This window comes from Capsicum annuum, chromosome 4 (assembly GCF_002878395.1).
Source record: "Capsicum annuum cultivar UCD-10X-F1 chromosome 4, UCD10Xv1.1, whole genome shotgun sequence".
Lineage (NCBI taxonomy): Eukaryota > Viridiplantae > Streptophyta > Magnoliopsida > Solanales > Solanaceae > Capsicum > Capsicum annuum.
In genome coordinates, this window is record NC_061114.1 from 95299029 (window position 1) to 95318649 (window position 19621).

A 19621-nucleotide genomic window follows, 5' to 3' on the forward strand; every position below is an offset into this window, starting at 1 on the left:
TCGGATCTATACCTAATGTATTTTATTTTTCGTTTGATGAAAATTTTATTTTTAGTTGACTTTGGCTTTTTAATTTTTATTCAATTTTCATTCTGTCTATTTCTTCTTCTAAATATTTTACATGTTAACATATCGATGGTTGGAGGTAAGGACCAATTTTAAATCCAGTAGCAATAACAATTTTGGCTTTTTAGTTCTTTTAACAGATGGACCATGTGTTGGAACAGATTGGTCATCAGTTAGGCTTCTATTAATAGATTATCCATCTATTACGACAGATTTATCATCTGTTGGAGGAAAATATTTTAGTTTTGTGGAACTGTGTTGTGTTCTTCCAGCTAATGTCCATCTGTTGCCACAGATTGATAATCTATTGAAAATACTTGTAGTCTGTTATATTGTTTAGTTCATGTTTTGCCTCTATTTATTGATGCAAGAGTTATTAAAAAAGATATCTTATATATATAATAAATGATAACATTACATTCACAAAAATGATTTAAATATATAAAAGTACACCACAAGTAACAACACAAGTTTTTGCAATTACAACAATCATGGCGGATTATGATCCGGGCATGTAGTTCTTTTGTGGCCAGCGTGCTTACATACGGAGCACTTGTTTCTTCTTGATGAAAATGATTCTCCAAATCCACGCCTCTTCTTATATGCCTTTCTTCCCAGTTTGATAGTGCTTTGGTTAATATATGAAGGAGGTATTAATCTCCCCATAAGCTCTACAGGAACAACCCAAGATTCTTCGAGAGGCACCAGAGTAATATACCTACTATATGCCATTTCATATTTTTCCACCGATTAATATTGAGAGGAGAGCTCGTAAACTTCAACTCGATATTTATGATCGTATTGATCTCAAAGCGCTGCCATAGCATATGGACAAGGAAGTTTGTCCAAGTCAAAAACTCTGCACGTACAAGATCTTATTTGAAGATTGATCGTGGCAACATCACCATGACCGGTGTTACTAAATTTGAAATCTGTTATTTTATAAGATAATAACCTATTCCCCAAATTGGCGTTCGTTGATATTATTTTTTTGATTTCGAGAAAAATTGGGTTCTTTTTTTGGGCATTTGAACTGGATATTCCTTTCATTAAAAAATTTGCCATACTTCTGGCTTATTTTTTCAAACACAGCCTTGATGGAAAATTCTCTTTCATAGCCAAACAATGAATTCACCGATTCAGCTATGTTTGATGTTATAATATTGTACCGATAAAAAAGAATACTTAGTACAACATCATACTGTTGTAACTCAAATAAGACATTAAATCGATAAGAATGTACCTATTTGCCAGACAAAATGCTCGGGTCCATCTCTCGAAACTGACACGTACGAGAAATTCTGCTACCTTGGGATTCACATCCGTAATTTGATTGAAATGGTCTAAAAACTCCTCGCTACTATATGTTTTAGCTGCTCTATAAAAAAGAGTCACGACCCTTTCATTGTGATAGTTGGTTTGAATGTTCTCTCCAAGATGCCTGATGCAAAAACCAAAGTAAACTGAAGTGAAGAAATATGAACCCATCTTTGGAATACTTGGATGCCTATCCGATACAAAACAAAACTCTTCAGTATCTTCGACGCAGTTTCATGGTTTTTAAAAAAAATCCATAAGAGGCATCGCATTCCTTGTCCACTACATAAAAAGCGATAGGAAAGATATGATTCTCCGCATCCTGTACCGCCGCTGCTAGCAGAACTCCATTACACCTGCCCCTCAAGAAGGTACCGTCGACAGCTATGCCTTTTCTCAACTATCGAAAACCTTGAATACAAGCACCATAGGATACGAAAAAGTACTTGAACCTTCCATTTTCATCAAGATGCAATGTTGTCTTACATCTAGGATTTGTGGACTCAATCATGTAACGGTAGGCATCCAGGACTGCATATACCATGCTCGAGTGTCCCCCTAACTAAGTCCTTGGCAATCCCCATTTCCGTATATATCTTTGAATAACTGACCAGGATATCCAATTCCGTAAGGATTTGATTGGCCATAACCCTTGTTGAAGGGCCTTTGCCATCGGGGAAACTACTCCTGAAATATTTACCAAGGACCTTTGCTATAGCGTGACGATTTTAGCTCGAGATATGTTCTAAACCATATGTGTGATGCTATTCATATTTATGAATGACGAATCTGTCAAAACTTACGTACTTCACCACTCTCAACCACCATTTACAGTTTGAATTAGCACATTTGAAGAAAAAGACACTGCTCGAATTAATCACCTTCTTTATTCTGAAAGTTTTTTTAAGCAAGAAATAAACAAAGTGGTATATAGTTCATTCTTGTCCTTGAATGACATTCCAATAAAATAGCCGATCCCGCCGTCTTGAATATTTCCTGTCTATGTCTATTGAGAAGAACTGCACATCGTATTGTTCGCATCAATGAGCGTAGGTGTTTGATCATTATCTAGAATATTCATGTCTAGATCATCCAACCTATCATCAAAGATGTCTTGTTGTTGTTCTTCTTCTACGTTCTGGTTCTCATTCTCTCTCTTCTTTTCAACCACGTACACCCTTAACACCACCCTGGATGAATCACTAAGATAAGCATGCAATCGAACCTGATCGGTTATCTTGAAAGATAATACCTTTTGATTTTCAAAGGAGCTATGCATGTACCTGATGATGAGTTCTTTCGATTGACAATTCAGTCCACGATAACTGATGATTAAGTTCACACAATCATCTTACAAAATATCACTTTGGACTATCATAGCTATCGTCTCTAGTATTTCACCCTCATTCCAACGTCATACATATCGCTTCTCGATCGATTGACTATGACAATCTACCCCTATTGTTATTGATCCCTCCATTAGTGGTACCTAAATAAAGTCATTTGTTAAAAAAAGTTAATAGTGATTTCATAGTGCTGTAAATGAATCCCAACATATGTGTATTCAGTCGCAACAGATTACTTACCTATTGGGATTCATGTTATGCTCGTGAAGCTGATTTCAACAGACGTGTCATCTGTTGTAACAGGTGAATCATATGTTGTAATAGACTATATATCAGTTGGGATTGATGTTACAGTACTGAGGCACCTTTGAAGCCGATTCCAACATATGAGTGACATGTTCCAATAGATAATTAACTTGTTGCGATAGATGACTTACCTATTGCAATAAACTATGATCTTTTGGAATCGAGGTCAGGTTTTATTGTAACAAGTTACTAATATGTTGCAACGAATATTTACCGTCTGTTGAAATTGAGTTTGAGTTTTGTCTTAACGGTTTAATAATCTGTTACAAAAGATATTTACCCTGTTGCAAGAGACAACACGTCTGTTGAAATTGAGTTTAGGTTCTGTTGTAACAGGTTTATAATCTGTTGCAACATATATTTATCACGTTGCACCAGATAACTACTCTGTTTAAATAGATAAATAATCTGTTGCAACAGATGACCCATCTATTTGATTCATGTTACGGCCTATAAAACCATAAATATAAATCCAACATATCAGTCTTCAATTGAAACAGATGTCTCATTTGTCGCAACAGATGATTTATTTGTTTAAACAGATGGATCTTATGTTGGATTCATGATTGGGTTCTATCTATTGTTGGAAAAATAGCACAATAACAATTACCTAGATGAAAAATTCAACTAAAAATCATAATTTGACTTACCAAAGTCTCGTATAAAGTAATACCAAAGTGAAAAGTGATGTACGAAATAAGATTTGACCTAAGAAATTGGTCAAATAGCAACAGTAGCGGTAACAACAACAACAACAATGACAATGGTCAACAAGAAGAAGATGAAGATGATAATGAAGCAGAAGATGATGAATAAAGCAGCAGCAACAATGAACAATAAAAATCGCTAAGAGAGAGAAAACAACAATGGATAAGAAGAGAGAGAAAGACGCCTTTTTCCCTCCGTTTCCCATTATATTAGGTAAACATTTGGATCAAAGTGTAAATTTAAAAACTCCTAGGCTATTCTCAAACTTACCAAACTTTCTTAATCTATAATAAAGTAATTGTCACCTCCACTCAATAATTAAGACCTGTGTCACCTACACCTTATTTTAAAACTTTTTTGCCACCTACAGCCTAAAAGCCCCAGTAAGCCTTTGAAAATTATACCGTAAAGAAATTTTTTTTCATATATACAATACAAAGGTTCATTAATACCTAAACAACAGTCACCATTACTTTACAAAAAAATTCGACCAAAATTGAAAATTCATTCATGTGGACCAAAAAAAGTTGATTCGCTCATCTATTTATATATACTAGTTTAATTGCACGTGTCTCACATGTGCAACATTTGATTATTTAAACTTAAATGTTTATCTATAGCAGAGATTTTTAGTAACGTAAAAAAATTTCAACTCACTTTTCGGAGATTCTTCATATTTTAATATAATAATATAAATATAAACATATATTTTTGTGTAAGCAAATATATATTTTATCATTAAAATTTTCAACTGATTTATCGATCATCACTTTTGCGTTTGTTATGCAATACCTCTTTCCCTTGCTGCCAGAGGCTAAGAGAGACGCATCAATTTGAACTATATTTGTGGTACGATTATTTTATTATTTTTCTATATTTAAAATATTTTCTTGTTTTTAAAGTCAAATTTGTCCAAAATCATTGATTACATTTTGATGCTTTTATATTTATTTCTAGATTTTTCGAATCTTCTTAAAATCAAATTTAGTTGATTTAGAATTCTTAAACAAAGGGAAAAAGTTTTAGTTGTCATTAATTTTGATGAATTTTAATAAGGAAAGGTTTTACCATAAATATATTTAATTAATTTTCAACACTTAAATATTAGAAAAAAAATTTTAATTCTGATGACTTCTACTAAGAATAAGTTTTACCATAAAAATATTAATTAATTTTCAACCCTGTAAATATTAGAAAAAAAATATTAATTCTGATGACTTCTAATACAGAAACTTTTTACCATAAATATATTTAATTAATTTTCAAACTTAAATATTAGAAAAAAATAGTGAAAAGACGATTTTGTCTAAAGTAACGACTTATAATGAAGGGCAAAAAGTTCAAACAATATTTCTAAGGCCCTTCACACTTTTAATATATTATAGATTATAGATTAAAGATAAATAGGAGAGGCAAAAACACCATGTGTCAGCACCACAAAAAATCAATAATTTTCTTTAAAAAGGCTATTAAGAAAATCTGTAAAAATATAATAGGAAATACAAAAATGCAAAAAAAATCCACATCCGCATAATAATAATAACAATAATTTTTTTGAAAAGTAATAATTTAATTTTTTTAGGTTCAAATAAACCGAATAATTATTAGGATTAGTAGGTTCGAATATTATTTAACTTTTCTAAAAAAAATAGCACATACTAATAAGAAAATAAATCTAGAAAGAAAAAGAGCAAACCCATGTCACGATAAAAAGTGTAATCACTTTAAAATGTTGTTTAAAATAAATACTTTTAACGGAAAAGGGTCAGAAATACCCTTCAAGTATTAAAAATGGGTCAAGAATACCCTTCGTTTATCTATTGGGTCAAAAATATCCATCCATCCACCTTTTTGGGTCAAATATACCCTTATAACTATCAAAAAAATTTTAAACCATAATTAGAAATTTTACTAAACACATGGCACATTTCTATTGGTTGTAAATTAAATTAAATTCGAATTCAATGAAAATGCCTACCCATGGAGAGTTTGTGTGGCGCTATTGGCAATATTTGAAAGACTGTTGGTTTAAAATCGTACTCCCTCCGTTTATTATTTTATCCTTACCCCAACAATAAATTGAGCTTTATTTAGTAACAAGACGAAAATAATTTTTTTATTTTAAATCAATAAAAAAGGTAAAAATAAGATAAAAATAATTAATTTTATTCTGATTTTATATAATGACAAATATATTAAAAGCATACTTAGAGTAACTTTAACAATTAGTAATATGAGACTTAGAGTAACTTTAACAATTAGTAATATGAGACGAAGGAAGTATTATTTAAAAGAATAATAAAATTGTTGTTATCTATTCATCCACGAGAATACAACTATACTATTCGAGAACCAGACAGTCACATCACATAAATACATTCACTTTCTATTTAATAGAGAGGCAAGCACTTCACGAAAAAGAAAGTCCTATTTGTTTGTTTCTTGCTTGATACCTGCAGGATATATTTGGTTCAGCGCCTCAATAAAAGCTTGTATTATCCTAATTTATTCGAATCGTATTCTCACGTCCTTAGAAAACAATGATCATCGAACAAGATTCAAGATGCGAAATTAACAAGCCTACTAGAAAGTCGAATTAATAACTTTTGATCGAGTGATTTCAATTGGAGATGAAATTGCGCTTATATGTTTATTAATTGAACGAGATTCAAGATGTGGAACTAACAAGCCTACTAAAAAGTCAAATTAATAATTTTTGATCGAGTGATTTCAATTGAAGATGAAATTGCATGTATACGTTTATTAATTGAACGCGATTCAAGCTAGAAAAATGATTGAATTTGCTAGTGATTTGAAAATAAGAACGTTGAATCATGAAAATTGAATGAGAATAAATTAATAGCGCTACACAAATTCTCCATGGGTCGGCATTTTAATTGAATTTGAATTTAATTTAATATTTTAATTAATTTAATTTACAACCAATACAAATGTGCCACGTGTTTAATAGACTTTCTAATTATGATTTAAAAATTTTTTTGTTAGTTATAAGGGTATATTTGACCCAAAAAGGTGGATGAAAGGGTATTTTTGACCCAATAGATAAACGAAGGGTATTCTTAACCCATTTTCAATGCTTGAAGGATATTTCTGACCCTTTTCCGTACTTCTAAAATAACAACAAAAAATATCAAAAAAAAAATTAAAAAAGGGACTCACGTATTTGCAAAGAGGAAAAAAAAATACATACAGAATTAAATAGTAGAAAATCCAAAGAGAAAAAACAATATAACTGTAAATCCAAAAAAACAAGGCACGTGAAAAATAAGTAACTAATCTTATCTCTGGAAAATTCATAACCCACTTATTTGAGGAAAAAAAAAATACCATCCCTAACTTCAGTATCCACATCTTCTTAAAATCATTCTTCTGAAAAAAAAAAAGAAAATAAACATGCATTGTGAAACGATAAAATATAGTGCGCTCTAGAGATTTTCAGCACCTCTAACTCCTCCATCTGATCTCTTTCTCATTACAGTTGCTTTTGTTCTTCCTATCTAGATGTAATAGTATTAATAGAATCAAAATTACAATTACAATCTTTTTAATCATCTCTGAAAAATAGTTCATAGATCAATAAATTACAAAAAAGTTTAAGTTTTGCGCACTATCAGTATACAAAATATTGTACAAGGTATATTTGACATCATATAGTGTAGAATAATTTATACACTAACAATATATAAAATTTAAATTCATTACGAAATTGACATCGTCGTATGCTTTCAGAGGGCCTAGATGGATTGTGAATTTTATTTGTTTTTTACCTTTATATCCCATGCTTATTGTTATTTACATAAAAATTATGGTATTTGTTGCAAGCAATTTTTGCTAATAGTATTTATTACCTTTGGAAAAATAAATCATTTACTCAGTTGTTATCTCTTGGTATTTGAAATTGGGAGACATAGCGGCAAGGTATATTGCTTCTTGGCAATTAATATCAGCAAGGTACTACTTGAAATGTGACGACTTCGATGAATATTCATAAGTATATTGTGTTCTTATTTTATTCAAAAATTCATTTGAAATATCAAGTTTTGTCATTCAATTTATTTTAAAGATTTTTCCATTTTTATAAGATTTGTATTCCAACACAATAGTTTGATTAAATCAATAGTTTTAATTGTCATGTAAGGTGTGTTACAAGAAACTAAGAATAGACTACTTTTCACTTTTATACTGTTTGCCGAGAGAGATAAGTCAAAACTTTCTATTTTCATTTCCAAAATAATAGTTCACTAATTGGAAAAAAGTTATGGTTATAAAAATAGAAAAATTCGTATGAAAACAATAATATCAAGCGTTAAAACATAATTGCCTTCGTAGGGTGATAAATTTTGATTTAAAAAAAAAATGAAAATGAGATTTAGTGATACCACTTTCATTCTCACATCTGCCTCCCCTTCTTTATAAGTGCTTAGACGGAAAAAAGATGCAAACACAAACGCAGTTTATTAAGTGTTGCGAATTTTTTTTACTAAAAATGAAAAGGTATTAAATTAAATTGATCAATTTATTGCCTATCTATTCATTATGTATAGGAACATAAAGCTGTTGAAAATGAAATTGATTTGAAAAAATATAAAAAATAAGAAACTATTAAAAAAATAAGAAAGAGCGAGACAATAGAGAACAGTGCTATTACTTTTTCAAATTTCACAATATTACTTTTGTTTTTAATTATGTTTGCTCATGTCATATGCACACAGCTCATATTAGTTGAATTTGATAGTGCTTCTTTCTATTTTATGGTTATTACGTTTCTAGATTACTTGTGGGTTTTAATGTGTGAGATTTTACTTATGATAGATAGTTAATTTTCTTTAATATTATGTATTCATTACGTAGAAATTTAATTGCAACGTAAAATGAAAATAAGGCTCTGAATGTTTGTGCAGTCACCTATGTTATTTTTTGAAAATAAGCATACATAATTTATCCATTTATCTATTTTTTTAGCGTCAAATTTTGCAATATACCCCCTCCTATTTTATGTAATTTTGTGATATATTCATTGTATGTATATTGAAGTTAGTCTTGGTCTGAAGATTTTGATTAATTTCTTAACAACACACTGATAATTTAGGAAGCATAATGTCATGCGGCAATTTAATGAACGCCAACTTTGGTTGAGCTAGGAAGACCGATAATGCGATCAAGTTTATTCAAAATTATTTTTATGAAATTATGTGACCTTGTACATTAATGTTACATGAATTCATTTATTGGAATGAACTTCCTGGCATAAGAGTCGAGACAAAAAAAATAGACAAGTTCACGTAAGTTGGTGTGAAAAGAGTGATCCAACTGCAACTACTTAGAATCCTGCTTAAGTTGAAAGATGGAGTTTGAAGTGAAATGATTTGTTGGTGAATTTTTTATAACATGTATTTATCTTTTGTGTGTGATAAAATCAAGTTATCTGCATGTTGTCCATTCGATTGCATATACACTACAATTCTAATTATTTATTTTGTTTGATTAAAATATTATAGTCCTAATTAAATCCTAAAGATGGTCAATAATTTTACTGTACAAGAGCTACTTTTAAATTTTTTACTTTAATTCACAATATGTTAATTCTCTTCTTGAAATAATCCACGTATCGTGTGGATAAGTATACTTTAAATCAAAGGAGAAAATATTCAATCAATGTTGAAAAAAAAAAAAATCACTGCCACTATTATGTTACGTGCAGCATAAAGGGAAAAAGACCAACCATCCCTTGATTAAACTTCACATAGAACAAATTTTCAAAAGTTTAATTACGAGACAGGAAAGCAACATTTTTTTATCTTTCAAATATTGTTGTTTTCTCACTCCGCCGAAACTAGGATATTTCGATTTAACCCTTTTTTCATTATGTTAAATAATTCAAGAATTTTGGGCTAGATATCAAGATTTTGTATCATAGCTTGTCCGACACCTAACAACACTTACAAACTCTATGACCTTTACCAAGACAAGAAACCATCAAACAGAGATTACGCTATCGCATACATATACTTAATGTCTATATTATTTACAAAGATATAAGTTCATATATCAATTGTTGAAAAATAGCACACGACGAAAGCATTTTGGCATCATACTACTTGTATGAATTATAGACAGAAAAATATAAGCACCTAATTCACAGAAAGGATGTTTAAAATTAATCAGGAATACCTCTTGAAGCGTGAGCAGATATCTTGAAGTGAATTTGTCTTCAGTTCTACGGTCTTCAATAATGATCCACAACGAACTCTCTCAATACTTGGGTGGACAAGGATTTTATCATCTAAAGTTAGAAGAAGAATCTAAAAAATTAACCGCATTTACGGGATGTAATGGAGAAGATAACATTATTCCAGAAGTACATCTAGAATAAAAGAAGACAAAATATCAGCTGGAAAGATAAGATAAGAAGCAATAATGGAGATATAGCAGATACGACAACATCAACGGAAGACAAGATATTGGTTAGAATCATTGTATAGAATTTTTAGTCTTTACGTAAATTTGTAAATTAGCTTTTATGTAGACTTGGACTTTTCTTTTAGCCTTTAAAGGCTATGTATAGACTTTTTAGGTTAGGTAGCCCTTTTATACCTTTCTTAATAGCCTTTTTGACTTTACAAATTAGAATTTTTAAAACGTGTAAGGATATTGTAAAGATTTCTCTATAAATGAAGGAAACTAAAGGCATTACAAGGCAAGCCTTCATGTGTTGAAGCAAATACTCTCTCCATTCCACAATAAATATTTTACTCAGTTAATAAAAAAAAAAACAACAGACATATTTCAATGGAAAAAGCTATGGAGGAACAAACTTCAGAAATATCAAAACTACCCGAACAGGTATATTTATTTATGATTATGAATAGCTAAATTCATAATTCCCAACAATCATGATATGATAAAATGAATTCATATTAGTTACTTTGTAGTAGAATTATTCAAAGAATAATATGTTAAGAAGTTTATTAGCAAAGTGGAAACGGAGAAAAATCCCTAAGAACTATGCCATCCTAAAGGTGAAACCAATGAGGCAAGAAGCCGTGGCAGGGAGTAACCAGAGTAGAGGCGTTGTTTAAGGGAAAAAGTATCCGGATTACCATGTTAATAGTAACCGAAGAACATATTATTTAAGAATAATCTAGTATATAGTAATCTAAGATGACCATATTTTGTTATGTACATGGTTGAAGGGAATATTTTGAAAAAAGCAATTTTATGAAAATGAATAATTATTTATCTGATGTGATGGTAGATAAATTTAAAATACTTATTTTGTATGCACTTAAAGATATAAAAGTAGTAGATATAAGAAAAATCATATTAGAAAAAGCATTTGGTAAATATTACATGACTAGAGTAAATTATATACCATACCTACCTAACTACTCTTACAAATACTTACCATGATAAAATACATAGAATTTCTTAATAAAAATATGCAAAAACTACTAAGGCTAAAACAAACAACTACAAAATACTATAATAAAACCAATTTTAAAAGATAGATCATCTAGATTATCTTAAAGTTTTAATCTTATATATACTTAAAGATATAGAAATTATAGACATTAAGAGAAGAATATTAGAAAAAGTAATAGACTATGAAATTGAAACCATAAATTGGATAGAACAGTTATACCAAGAAATTTACCCAGAAAAATATTATACAGATTAAGAGATGTTAGAATATATTAGAAAAACTAGAGAAAATCAACATAATCTAAATAAAGAAATTAATTATAAAAACCGAATTAGAAAAATAATGGAGAATCTAAAAGAAAAATTAATATGGATAGATGAAACCTTAGAAAATCTAGAAAAAAGTACATGTGATAGTTTATATAATTTAAAAAACTCACTACGAGAAGAACAACACAAGAGAATAAATAACATTGAAAATCTAGAATTAGATATACATTACAGTACAGTTAGGATAAATTATTATACAGAAATTTGTAACTCTGCAGTTACTACAGGATAAAATAATAAACCAAACAAATTAATGAATACATCTTACGAAAAAAGTAAACCATTAAAAGATATTGAAACAAAATTTAAGAAATATCCACGCACAAAGAAAAATAGATTCACTAGATGCCTAATAAATCTATTTCATACGTCAGATATTTGCACCCCCCTACAAATGTGGGCTACCTAACCTAAAAAGTCTATACATAGCCTTTAAAGGCTAAAAGAAAAGTCCAAGTCTACATAAAAGCTAATTTATAAATTTATGTAAAGACTAAAAATTCTATACAATGATTCTAACCAATATCTTGTCTTCCGTTGATGTTGTCGTATCTGCTATATCTCCATTATTGCTTCTTATCTTTCCAGCTGGCATTTTGCCTTCTTTTATTCTAGATGTACTTCTGGAATAATGTCATCTTCTCCATTACATCTTGAACATTGATGATCTGGATATTTGTGTTCGATTATTTTACAATATCTTATCAGTAGTCCATCTGAAATAAATCCTTTTTTAATTGCTATTGCGGTAGATTGTTTTTCTGGGTTAAGTAATGTCATTATCCATTGTCTGACATCTTCCATATCTGCTTGTCGTAGCTCTTTTGAATTAGAGTAAATCATTTTATGATCTCTTGAATAATAGCTCCATATTGGGTTTCCATTAGTATAATTATTTGCTAGTTCTTGGATAATCGTAGCTAGTCCAATAAGTCATTTCTTTGCGTAGAAGTCGGGTATCTCAATTCTGGGTATCTCCGGTTGCTGTGTAATATCTTCTGGTATGATCATATCTCTAGTTAGTCCTATTTTTACAACTTGTATAACTGATTTTATTTCGTCATATAGTATCTCTGCTGGTGCAGTATAACATTTTATGTAAAATAGATTTCCTTTCGTTATCCTTTTGTAGGTGGTGAATATCTTGTGTAATTCTTCCATAGCTGTTAATTTTTCTCCGTCTTGGGTGTATATGGTGTTTAATAGTCCATAGTCAAAACAAATTTTTACTAGGCTTGGGTTAGTTTTGGGTAGTGCAATTAGTTTGTTATATCCTTGTAATTTTTGGGTTATATAGTTGGTGTTTGGTTCTTTGATGTTTGTAGCTCTAGGGTTGTGGTTTAGAAAAGTTTGTACTCTGTAGATATTTTTTATGTATTTCTGGGCTGTGTAGTTGTAAACTTTTTTATCTTGGTTTAGGCTATCTCGGTATGTGGTGATTTGTGGGGGTATGAACAAGTGGTCTTTTTGTGGTTTCGGTATAAATGGTTTCTCAAATATTTTATTCATATTCATGTTCTGGTATCTTGGTCGACTAACTCCTTTGCTTGTACCTGCAGAAGTAGATTGATAGATGTTATGGGTTTTATGGAGTGTCCCAACGTCTCCTTCTAGCTTTGAAACTTTAATGTCTTCCGATCGACATAGCTCTGCACACTGCTGAGTTAACTGATTTGTAGCTATAGACTTCAGTTTTTCTTCATTAGTCTTTAGCTTTTCTATCTCATTACCCATACTGTCCACTTTCATTGAAAGCGTAGTTAGGGTGTTAAGTATTTTTTCTAGAGTATCTTCTTCTATTATTTCAGTCTGTGTAGCTTTGTCTTGATATGTAATCTGCAATAACATTTTTGTTAGTACTGATCACTTCAATTGTAAATGTGAAATTTAATATATTCAAGACTAGTCTCGGAATCTCTTTTCTTGTAACTGAATTTTGTATTTTCTTTGTTAACCACCAGCGTACCTGTTTATTATCTGTTCGTACAATAAATTTGTTATACACAATATATGGCTCAAATGCTAACAAACATTTATATAATGAACATAATTCTTTCCTATTTATTTCCCATTTTATTTCTGTCTCATTGAATGTACCTGAGTAGTATCTACAATGGTGTTCTATTTTTTCTGCTTCATATCGATATTTAAGTACTCCTCCATAACTATATTCACTAGCATCTGCTTCTACTATATATATAAATTTTCTATTTTCATCTGGAAATTGTAATTTTGGTAATTCTTTACAAAGTAATTTTATTTTTTGAACTTGTTTTTTATCTTCTTCAGTGTAGTTATATTCTACATCCTTTTTTAATTTTTTCTATAGTGGTTTTAAATTTTCTGCTAATTTTGGAATATATTCCCTTACTTGGTTTACTAATCCTAAAAATGATTGTAATTTCTTTTTTGTATCCAATTCTTCTTTCGAATTTATTATTTTTTGTACTATATGTTGTTGCATTTTTACTCCACTTTTATCTATTTGTATTCCTAAAAATTCTATCTGGTTTTCATAATTTCAGCTTTCTTTTCACTTAGACTTATTCCCGATTTTTCTATTATATCTATAAACTGTTCTAATAATTTTAAATGTTCTTCTTTGGTTTTTGTATATAATAATATATCATTTATGTATACTATACAATTAGATAATTGTTTAAAATAACTATCCATAAAATGTTGATATCTACCTGGTGCATTTTTATATCCAAATGGTAATACGCTCCATTCATAAAATCTTTGTGGTACCGTAAATGTGGTTAATTCTTTAGATTCTTCTTCTAACTTTAGATGATAAAATCCTGATTTACAATCGAATTTGCTAAAATAATTATATCCTTGTATTTGCCTTATTTTTAATATCTTATTTGGTATTGGATAATTATATGTTATAGTTTTTGCATTTAAATTTCTGTAGTCAATAACCATCCTACTTTTTCCTCTTTTTGTTCACTATGTTTATTTACTATAAATGCTGGACTATTATGTTTACTATTACTTTTTTGTATATATTGTTTTTCTAATAATTCATCTATATGCATTTTAAATTCTTTTAAATCGTCAAAATTATATGTTAATGGTTTTTGGGTAATTAAGCTATTTTTATCTATTAATTCAATTTTTATAGTAGTTTTATGTTTTTCCCATCCTTTTAATGGATCTTCACTATATATAATTGTTTTAATTTTTTCTTAATTTTTTCTATTTTATTTATTGAAAATATAGTTATTTCTATTTTATTTATCGAAAATACTACTAGTTCTATTGTATCTTCAGTATTTTTTATATTTTCTAATTTTTGTGTAATTTTTTCACTTTCTTTTATCCAATCAGTTTGCTTTCTTATTTTATTATTAACTCTTTTTGCTCTTACTTTCTGTTTACATGGTGTTGTAAACCACCAGTCTGTTCTAGTTATTATATGTGGGTATAATTTATCTAAGAACGGCATTCCTAAAAGTATATCTTTGATGTTAGTTCATAATTATAAATTTTTTCTATTGTTAATATCTTATCCCATACTTGTATTTTTACATTCCTAGCTTTATAAGTAATTAAGCTTCCTTCATTATTAAATCCCTTAACTATTATTGGTGTTTTTAATTTATCCCATTTACTTTCTGGTAAGCAATTATATCTAAATAAATTAGCTTCTGCTCCTGTATCTATAATAGGCGTATAATATCTACTGTAATATCCTTCTACTTCTATCTTCATTAATACATATATTTTCATTTTATGTTAAGGCTCTTCTTAAGAATAATTTCTCTTCGTTATATGTTAAGGTTAATTGTGTATGTTCTATATTATATGGTTTTACTAGCTCTAGCCATTTTATTCCTAATATTATATCTGCTTTTTGCATTTTTTCCTTTACTTCGAATTCTATTTTTATTTTTCTAACTCTTATTATTATTTCTTTTTCCGCTATATTTTTACTATTTATTAAACTTCTTGGTAGATCTGGGCACATATCATTATCAGTCTTTATTTCTTCATTTTTTACTAGATATTTTGCTATATAATTTTCTTCTTGTCCTGTATTCAAAAGTATTAGATATTCTTTTTCATTTATTTTTCCTGTTATGTAATATTGGTTTAAATTACTTATTGAATTTGTTTCATAACTTGTTCTTTTTTATGAGCTTGATGGTTCTGGTTTTTCACCAGCTATTCTTTTCGTTGTACTTATTCTATCATTTACTATTTCTAAATTTTCTTCTATATCTATGTCTCTATAGCTATAATCATTATAATCTATTGTTTTTACAATTTGTTCGAATGGGCTTTCTATTCGTATTTTGTTAATCTTATTTTTTTCTGTTATTTTATGTTTTGTTGTTAATACATATAGATTTTTGCATCTTGCTGTAAATATTTTACTTCCTGGGTTAATTCTATTCCTGATATTTTCCAATATAATACGAGTGATTTATCTATATTTTTATCTTTTACCGCTACTGAATAATTTGCACTTATTATAAATTTAAATTTTTGGTATATTAAATTTCCTTTTACAGTAGTTATTATACTTTTTTCTATAGGTTTTATAATTCTATCATCTGCTAAATATAATTCTATTGGTGTATATATTTCTTCTCTAAAACATGTTTTTATTAATATCTCTGTACCTCTAAGGTGTACATATTTTATTGGATCTCCTTTATTTTTTATATCATTTATCTCTTTATTAATTATTCTTTTTGTTACTAGTGGTATACTAGCTTTGCCTTTTGCATATCTGCAGTCTATTACATGTTCTTTTTGGCATACTACATAATACTCTTCCTTTTTCCCAGTAAAAATATTTTTTATTGTTGGTATTTTAAATATTTTTTCTACACTTAAATCTAATTCTTTTCCTTTTATTTCATCAAATATGTTACTGTCAAATATTATTTTTTGTTCAGTTCCTTCATCATTTAAATATTCTTCCTTTGTTATTATTTTTATATCTTCTTCAGGCATTTGATTTATCTATTTCACTATCTATTTCATTATCTGTTTCGTTTTCTGAAATTTCATATATACTATCCTCACTTTCTAATTCATAATCTATCTGCATATATTCTGTATTATCTATTTTTATTTCTGATATTTGTTTATTTTTTGAATTTTTAGGTAATTTACAATCTCTAGATAAATGACCTATCTTTCCACAATTATAACAAGTACATTCTTTTATAGATTTCTTCTTTCTATATGGTCTTTTGTATTTATAATTTTTTACATAATATCTTTTTCTCGGTTTCTTATATGTATATTTTGATTTTTTATATTTCTTATATTTCTTATGTCTTTTTCTTTTCTTATAATATCTTTCTTCACATCCAAATTGGGGTGCTATTTTATTTTTGCAACATGCTAAATTTTATTAATGTTTTTTCCATTTTTAATTCTTCTCTATATTTTTCACATAAGTTTCTATACCATTGTTGTAAAAATTTTATTCTTGCTCCTAACGTATCTACTGTTTTTGCTTCTTCCCAACTTTTTATTATTTTTGAACTAAATGGCTCGGGTAATTTATTAAAATATAATTTTCTTATCTCTTTACTTTCTTCTATACTATATGCTCCTTTATAATAATATTCTTTAAATGCGCAAGTATATTCATCTATATAACACATATTACATATTGCTAATTTTAACATTAAATTCCTATTTGTATCTTTTTCTTCATCTTGTTCTTCTTCGATTGTTGTCGTACTACCAAATTCATCTTTTATAGCTGTTTCATATTTTTTAATAGTTCTATAGGTGTTAGTTTAGTTGTTGTAGATGATGTTTCTTCTATAGGTTTATTAGTTCTTAATACTTTCTTGCTATTTTCAGTTAAATTTGAAAACCATAGTTTTACTGATCCTATTAGTGTTCTTTCTATATATTTCGGTGCATCTGTTATGTTTATATTATTATCTAATAATTGTTTTGTCATATATCCTATCCATAATTGTATTGTTTTTTCTGTATCTATTACACAGCCTAGGTCTAAAAAGTTATAATTTTTATTAACTATCTGTTTTGGTGTCCATTTGTCATATTCATTATGCTTTTTAAACTTATTCTCACAATATGCGGGTTTTCTTATTTCTGCTGTTTTAGGTATTATATTTTCATCTTCTTTTTTATCAAGAGAATTTATTTCTGTGTGGGTACTTTCTAAGTTTTCCTCATTAATTTCTTTTTGTTTTTCATTGATTTCTAAATTTTTTGTATTTGTTAATATTTCTGTATATGTTTCACTATCTTCTGAATCATAATTATCTGTCTCTTCAGCATCTATATTATTTATTTCTAATTCTTTGTTTTTTATTTCCAATTTTTCCTTAAATTGATTTATCTCGTTCAGTAATTTTTGTTCTCTATCTTTTTCTTCTTTTTCCTTTTGTCTTTGTTCATACAGCTCTTTTAACATTTGTAGTTCTTTTTCTAATTCAGCAATCCTACTATTTTTAGTTTCTTCTATTTTTTGTATTTTTTTCGTAGTTTGTTGTTTTATTTTTTCTATTTCCTTTTTCCTATCTATTTCTTCATTTTTTCTTTCTATTCTTACCATTGCTGTCAATTTATCTTCTAATTTTAATTCTTCTTTTTCTAACATTAGATATAAATGTTCACCTATTTTCTTATATCTTCTTCCTAGATTAGAAAATACTATTTTTATTTTTAATCTTTCGTGGTTTTCATATTTTTTTTCATCTATTATAAATTTTTCTTTGTTCATTTTATTGTGAATAGTTCATGTTGATATATATATTCTAAACTGTCTATTTGTGATTCTAATTTTGATATTTCATCTTTTTGTGTATCTATTGAGTTTTTACTAACTCCGGCAAATATATTATAATGTAGTCTTTTTATTCTTATTTTTAATTCTTTACTTTTTTCAGAAATAATTTGTTTTAATTCTTTGTATTGTTGTACTTTATTCATTTAAACCATATTTATAATATCTTGGCGGATATCTAAATCTAATTTTATTATAATTAGGTAATATGTGTTTCATTCTCCTAGATTTTAAATGGATTATTAATTTTGATTCAATACTAGATATTAATGTAATTAAGTAAGCTAATCTTTGTGGGTTTTCTTTTGTTTTATTTAGACTTATATATTCTGAATAATTACTAATTAAAGATTCTTTAATTTGTCTAAAAGCTTCTCTATTTTTAAATGGTCTTCTCATAATTAATTTGATAATTTATAACTCTAATTTATATCTTACTCCTGTATTTTTTAAATTACTGGGCTTTGATACCATTTGTAGGGGGTGCGAATATCTGACGTATGAAATAGATTCACTAGTAAGGGGAAACCTATTTACACTTTGTTTGGATGGTGGTTTGCCATAGTTTCGTAATGTACAGTACTGTATGATATGATATTATATTGTACGGTACGGTATAGTATAATATAGTAGTTGGATGATTTGTATCATTCACTACTTTTTAATATCAATTTTGTTGTTTGATTTGATGGTATGGTACTGCATCGAAACTGATAAGTTTACTAAAATGCTCTTAATTATTATAAATGTTAAATTTATCAATCAATAATTGTTAATAATATAATTTTCTTCCTGCTAATTTGTCACAAACTATGCCATATAAATATATTAAGTTGTCAAATTCATGTAAATTTTAACAAAAGCAATACAAGAGTATATCAAAATAAATGTAATCAGATTCATTTTTTATGTAACAAATTTCATTTTCTTTTGGTGTTTTGAAACGTGACCAACAACGACAAGTATAAAGTTTGAATGCATCTTTTGTGTATGCTACGGGTGTGTTCGATATGGAATACGAAAAAAAAAATCTAGGAAAATTAATTATTTCTTATTTTCTTGTGTTCGCTACGCAAATAGAAAAATATTTTCTAAAAATATTTGTATATATCTATATCTATAAACTATATCTATCTATAATCTATAATATATTAAAAGTGTGAAGTGCCTTAGAAATGTTATTTGAACTTTTTGCCCTTTGTTAAAGTCTCCTCCGCAATAGACAAAATTATCTTTTCACCTTTTTACTCAATTTATTATTTAATTATTTTTGTAATATTGATTCCTAAAATATATAGGATAGCACTAAAAT